General features: G+C 26.7%; 1 pseudogene; it reads right to left on the minus strand.

Moving 5' to 3' along the window:
• Positions 1–454: 454 nt before the first annotated feature.
• LOC111313211 (PR5-like receptor kinase pseudogene) lies at positions 455–2,660 on the minus strand (annotated as a pseudogene).
• Between the last annotated feature and the right edge of the window lie 5,336 nt (positions 2,661–7,996).

Consider the following 7,996-nt stretch of genomic DNA (forward strand, 5'->3'; position numbering starts at 1 on the left):
GTGTGAATATTCAATAAAGTGCTAGACTTTCCATTTTGATAATTAAAGTTTAATTTTAATATTTCTAATTATAAAAAAATTATACTAAATATGAGCCTTTCCTCTATCTCACCACTTATAAATTTGTTGTGTAATTTTTAGTGGTTAATATAATATTTTATAATATTATATAATTATATATAATTATGTAATCAAATTTAATATTAAAGATTATGATATTGTAATTAGAATTTTTCTTCAATAAATGAGAATCTTCTATATACAAATAAAACAATTTTATATGATATTTTCTTAGCAAGTAAATAAACAACTAGTTCTCTTCTAATATTAACCTTGCAATTGTAAATTCATAATTTCTCATCATAGTTTTCATTGCAGTTTTCAACTTTCCAATCTTTGGTTTCTTTTTTTTTTACAAGATCTTCAATTGAAATTGCAACATGTCAAACTAGGCCTACATCAAGGACCATGTATGTGTTGTGGAATCAGTTTTAGGGGATCTAATTGGAGAAGATACAAAAGGTCTAGGTGGAATTTCCAATGATTGAAGGTTCCCTTGCAAGGATGGATCTACAATGGGGTCAGTGAGGGTAGCTGCCCCCTAGATCCTAGTATCCATTAGAAATTATTATAAAAGTTACTAAAAATTTTAATTCTTTTATAATTTGCTCCACTAAAAATTAAAATATATATATATGACATTTCAAATAAAAAAATAAAATACATATGACAATTCTATAAATGTTCAGAAGAACAAAATTATAATTATAATATAAATGACTTATTTTACAAAAATAATAGGATCACATATATAAATATAAACAAAATAAATATTTATAAATAATTTTTTATTCACTTACCATCATTTCATTTAAAAAAACAATAAAAGTAAAATAAAAAGTAATCTTCTTTTTACTTCACCTATAATTTTTCCTTTTGTCCAAACCTATCAAAATGATAGTAGGTAGAGAATAGAAGTAGAGAAATGACAAGAAAACAAAGAAAAGCCAATAAACCAAAGAAAATTAAGAAGTGAACATTTTTTTCTTCCATCAATATATTGAAGTAAGTAATTACTTTTTTTTTTGAATTTTTTCTTTGTATTTATTATCATATGTTTATGTGATAGAATATTTGTTTACTATTAAATGTTTTTATATTGGTAAAATAATTTGATTTTGGGCTTAATTTATGATTTATTTTTATTTGTAATATAAGTGGATTAAGACCAAAGAATGTTGTTTTTTCTTAAGTTGATCAATGAAATAATTTAATTTTTATGAAATTATTTTTTATATATAAAATTATATAATTTAATTAAAATTCAAAATACATAATAAAATATGCATGTTGATTTTGTTTGCATAATTAAATTTCAATATCTAATATAAACTAAAACATTATCTTCGTATTTTTTAGAAATTATATAAACTAAATTATCTAATTTTATTAGTTGCGAAAAAATATCTTATTAAAAGAGAGTCAATTTTAAAGGAATCATGTGTAATTAATAACAGTGACGTACAATATTTTACAAAACAAGTTCATATTTAATTAGATCTAAAGGATTTTCATTGGATCCAAAGTTATGAAAAAAATTTTTAGACTGTTATCCTAATGAAAGAGATAATGTTTGAAAAGTTTATTTTCGTACTAAGAAACTCATAAAAAATAATTATAATGTGTTATCTTTGTGTATAAACAAAATAATATTTTATGCACTTGAGTTAATTTATATTTATATATTTTTATATTTAATATTATCTATATTAATTACCCCCACTGAACATAAATTTTGAATCCATCCCTGCTTGCAACATTTGTAGCAACCTTGGTCATTGATGATCGAGCTGTTGGATCAGATTGAATGCACCAAAGGCTCACTACAATCAGCTTCCTCGTTATTTCTTCTTCCTCCTCAGCTGTTACTCCATCAAGACTCAAATTCATATCCTGGTCAAGATGCTTATAAATCCATGAGGGAAAATATACTTCACTGGGGTTTGAGACACTCCAACATCGATATTTTTTCTTCCTCCAACCATTTCCATCACCATCATTCCATAGCTATAGACATGAGATTTATGAGAAGCTCCTCCAAAGTTTGGAGAAAACACTTCTGGAGCAATATATCCGGCTGTCCCTCTAGCTCCATTCATTGAAACCGTACTCTCTTTCCTTTTGCACAATTTAGACAGACCAAAATCGGAGATCTTTGGACAGAAGCTCTCATCTAAAAGGATATTGTGAGATTTTATGTGAAAGTGGAAGATCCTTGTGGTACAACCTTGATGTAAGTTTTCTAGTCCTCTAGCAATGCCAAGTGCAATGTCATACAAAGTTTTCTACTCTAGTTGATGACGTCTGTCAGATCCTTGCCTATATATGAACTTATCCAATGATCCATTGGGCATAAATTCATAAACCAAAGCTCTTTTTGATTTCTCAGAACAAAAACCAAGTAGAGTCACTATATTGACATAAGAAGTTCTACTAATGCTAGCCACTTCATTCATAAATTCCTCTCCATTCCCCTCGGATTCACTCAGGACTTTCATTGCCACTAGACAACCATTAGGTAATTTACCTTTGTATGCACTGCCAAATCCTCCTTGGCCTAACTTGTGGACGAATTTATTCGTCATTTTCTTGATGTCTGAGTGCGAATATCGATTTGGAGGAAGAGAACCGTGTGTTTTAATGAATGCATCAATGTTTTCTTTACGTTTCCTTAAATTTTCACTTGATGGTGATCCTCTTTTGTTCCAAATATAATTAAATATTTAATAAAGATCAGTACCATAATTAAAGCTATAGTTGTCACGGGCCGAAACTCAACCTCCAAGCTTATGTGGCTCTTGGATCTAGGCATGTACTCATCCGACATTTCAGATTAGCTTACCTGTCACGATTCACACCCTTGTGAGGTATTATCCGTTCTGATCTTTCTAACCTCATAATTTTATCCTACAAAAGGTGCCTCACAAGGGCCCACTGTCCTTGATGGCACATCGCTAGTACCGCCAGAGTTGGCTCTGATATCACTTTTCATGGGCCGAGACTCAACTTTCAGGCTTGCGCAGCTCCAGGACCTAGGCATGCACCATCCAACATCCCATATCAGCCTACCTATTACGGTTTACATTCTTGTGAGATATTGTCCGTTCTGACCCCTCTGGCCTTACAATTTTATCTTATAAAAGGCATCTCATAAGGAGGAGAATGTGTGAACTCTTATATCTCAAGATCAACTCTAGTACTCAACCGATGTAGAATTTTTGGTTTCACTTCAGGACCGTGACATAGTCGTTGTCAAGCCTATATGTAGAAAATGATGAAATTAGTTAGAGATTTAGGGTTTGTTTGAAAAACAGAGTATTTTTAGTTTTCATTTTCTTAAAAAATAAAAAAAATATGAGCGAAACATGATTGATAATTAAAATTAAAAATAAATTTTTAAAAAATAAAAATGAAAATGAATTGAAATATGAAAACAGAAAAAAATGTTTTCAATTATGAAAATAAAGGATATATTTTTTCATGTGTTTTGCAAGTTACCATATTCAAACACTCTTTAATATTATTAATTAATAAATATATATTATATTTATAATTAGATGTCATTAATAGTAATATCATTAAATATTTTATTTATTTCTTTATTTTGTAATTTTAGAAAGTAATTTTTATTTTCGTTTACCACATACATTTTTTACAAATCAGAAAATAGAAAATAAAAACTATCTACTAGACAATAAAAATAAAAATATTTTCTCAAACCAAATAGAGTCTTAGTTTTTACAAGCTCGACTTCACAAATAGAGTGACAAATGTACTAGTCCTAAGGGGTTTGTGTTAGATTAATTTGGATAGAATCATTTAAAGTTAAGAGAAAATCGGATCATTTTGAGTTTGAATTATTTTGGGTTCGGGTCAAGGAACGATAGGATCATTTCAATTTCTGATCATGTCGAGTTTAGGTTACGAAAATTGGATCATTTCGGGTTTAGGATATTTTGGATTTGATCAATTCAAGTTTGGATCAATTTAGGTTTTGAGTCATTTCAATTTTAGATTTTTCAAACTTGACTCTTGGATCATTAGAATTTAGCACCTTGATTATTCATATTTAATTTGTTAATTTTTAAAATTAAATAAATATAATTAAATTATATAAAAATTAAAATGCTAAAATTAAATGACTTATAAGTAATTTTTCAATAATATAAAATGATATTACATCAAATATAAAATTCACTTTGTTAATGGTAAAAACTAATTAATGATTTTTTATTGAGTAATATTTAGTATTTATTTTTAATATTTCATGCATTAACTATTAATTTATTGTTAGTGATTCATATCAATATTTCATAAAATCTTATTCTTCCATGTTACTCATTAGTAATGAATTGAAAATGAGTGAACAACTAGATAATTTCAAGAAAATTTACCATCAATGTCATCACTAAAAAGTACAATAATGTTAAAAAGAGATCTATATATTGGTATTGATTATTTAATTGGTATAATAATCTAATCTTAAAACTTAAAAAAAAATTTCCGAAACATCAAAATTATTTAGACATATTATTAATCTAATTTAATTAATTAACCTTTTGAATAACAAATAGTATAATGTGCAATGAAAATGAAAATGACATAATTACCTATTGACTATTGGCATGGCATGACATGATTTGATGGGGTTGGCTTGGTTCTATTTTTCAACATTTAAGTTATAACATTTGATTTTGATGATTAATTTTATGCATAACAAAAACAATAGAAGCATAATTGCATATGTACAAATTATACTATATAATTTTTTAAATTTTGCTCTAAAAAATTTAAAAAGTTTATTTGTTTAATACAACTAATTTTAATACTAATTACTTATATATTAGAAGATTATTATGTTTAATAATTAAAATAAATATAATATTATTATTCTGTCTCTAAATTATATTGTGTTTAAAATTAAGAATTAATTTTTATATTTATTACTTATTAATAAAATTTGATATATAAAATTAAATTAATTAATTGATCATCTTTTGTCTTTTGATATATTTTTCTTTTCCTCCAAAATTAAAAATGTAAAATTTTAACAAAAACAAAAAAGCTATTCAATTCAATTCCAACCTTAAATTTAAGGTAAGATGTCATTTTAGATTCAAATTAATTTAGGTTCAACTCAGTTTAGATTTGGATCAATTTGGATTTGAATTAGGTTAAGTTCGATTTATTTTGAATTTAAATCAATTCAAGTTCTTATCAAATTGGATTTAAATTGTTGACTTGTTAATTAAATCATATCGAATGGATTAAGGTTCGAATCTATTGAGCAGATTTTTCTAGTCCAGTCAGCTTCTGCCATCCCTATTTACAAATGTATAGCGTTAGAAATCAACCAAAATTATGAATAAAATTAAAAGAAATCATAAAAGAAATATCAAGGTATGAACATAATTAAAAAATTCATAAAAGAAATATAACCTTGATGATTTAATGAAAGCCATAAACAAACAATTAACAAAACACAAAGTCAGTTTCAAGTAATTTACTAATAGTTCAGAATACGAATTTATGGAAACATAAGAATCTACTATTTTAAGCTCTAAATGTTTACATTCATTTATATAAATCTATAAAAATATATACATTAAACGTTATTTTCTAATTATAGAAATATTGAAGGTATTAACTAGTAATTAAATCTTTTCAAATTCTTATATTAATTATATTTTTTTGTGAAGTAATAGGAAGACGTACTAATAAACTAATCGAGGCATACAAAACGCAAATTTGGAGGCTCCCAAATTCATGAATTAATTAATGTGTAACAGATATTTTGGTCTGACTACGGGACTGCTTGGATCATGGAAAGTATTAGGGAAAATGAAAATGAAATCCTTGAATTGTATTTTTGGGTTTGGTGAGGTTGGAAAAATAATGGAGGAAATTATTATTCGGGAAAATATGAAAGAATATTTAGAAGGATTTTTTTTTTATTTTCCCTTCATAAAAATTTTTGAAGGCAAATATTATTAATAAAAAAAGTTCAAGTACAAAAACTAGTTATACATAAATAGTAAGACTATAACTCTTTCATTTTTTGACGTTTAAAATGTTAAAGATTTCATTGAATTTTTTTTAACCTATTTCATTATGAGAAACATGCAAAAAATATTTTCTTTGATATTTGTCTTCGCTGTCCAAACAAAGTAAGGAATTTCTCATTTTTCTTTTTTTTTTTTTCATTTTCATTTTTTTTATATTTTCTTTCATATTTTCCCTTCCTCTTATTTTTCACAATCCAAACAGTGCCTACAAGTTTACAAAATTATACTATTTCGTGCCTATGATTAGTTTTCGCTTCAAATTGAAGGAATCTGTAACCACGAAAGAACGAGGAAAGTTAAATGGTATTATCACATTCCATGTTTTCTTTAATAATTACCATATCCTTGAACTTGAACATGTGGTACATACATCGGGTTCTGCTTCTACCGGATGGTAGTTCTCGAGCGGGGTGACGAGCGGGAATAGGGGTGGCGGGGAGGAAGAGGATCCAGGACATTCTTCCTATTCCAGACGTTGATTTGGGCAGTAGCAAGTTGATTGATTATTCCGAATACTAAAACCACAATGAGATTTATTGCATTTCTGACATGATTCGCTATCCTCCCACATTACTAGGAATCCTCTTCTTAAGCCTTCTTTCGCCGTAGACAATACTGTCGGCAGCTGGTTTCCCGGATAAATTTGATTAACTGGATCAGATCTACTTGCAGAAGTAAACAATATTATAGGAATCGGACAAGTAACACTAGCATAGCATTCCCCAGAGCCAATAGCTCCTTTTTGGATGAAACAATAATTTTAACTAATATATATATATATATATAGTACATAACAACATATATAAACATGTGGTACATACATCGGGTTCTGCTTCTACCGGATGGTAGTTCTCGAGCGGGGTGACGGGCGGGAATAGGGGTGGCGGGGAGGAAGAGGATCCAGGACATTCTTCCTATTCCAGACGTTGATTTGGGCAGTAGCAAGTTGATTGATTATTCCGAATACTAAAACCACAATGAGATTTATTGCATTTCTGACATGATTCGCTATCCTCCCACATTACTAGGAATCCTCTTCTTAAGCCTTCTTTCGCCGTAGACAATACCGTCGGCAGCTGGTTTCCCGGATAAATTTGATTAACTGGATCAGATCTACTTGCAGAAGTAAACAATATTATAGGAATCGGACAAGTAACACTAGCATAGCATTCCCCAGAGCCAATAGCTCCTTTTTGGATGAAACAATAATTTTAACTAATATATATATATATATATATATATATATAGTACATAACAACATATATAAACAAATTTGTCATATAAGCATCTATGTAAACAATTCTCTTAAATGACACATATAATAATTTTTTTAAAAATAAAATAATTTCTTTTAATTACAAATTAGATAATTTAAATTTATTTAAATATCCAAATTATTCAAATTATAATTGAAAATCAAATCAATTTAGAGATATATTTTCTAAAATATAAAATATAAAATATGGATTTTATTTTTTTTAATAAATAATTTTAGTTATTTACCAAATAACCTTATTTAAAAAATTATTTAATTATCAAAATCTTTCAAACATGTTTAAAAATTATAAAAATTAAGTTTATCCAAAATTTTCAACAATCTTTTTTTATCTTGATTTTAAAAATTTATCATTTTAAAAAAATTTGTGTAAGACATTAAAAATTCAAGCAATTTTATGTAAGATTTTGAAAATTTAAAAAAATAAGATCATCAAAATGATTATATCTATTTGAACTCTAATTATCAAATTTATATTTTGAATAAAAATAAAAAATTTAATATTATCTTTATCACTTATTATATCTATTTTAAATTTTAAAAAATTAATTTAAAATTATCTATTTAATCCTAATTGCCACTAAAAAATTCTTCT

The sequence above is a fragment of the Durio zibethinus genome, chromosome 23 (assembly GCF_047325235.1).
Source record: "Durio zibethinus cultivar Kanyao isolate XHJ-2024 chromosome 23, ASM4732523v1, whole genome shotgun sequence".
NCBI classification, from domain to species: domain Eukaryota; kingdom Viridiplantae; phylum Streptophyta; class Magnoliopsida; order Malvales; family Malvaceae; genus Durio; species Durio zibethinus.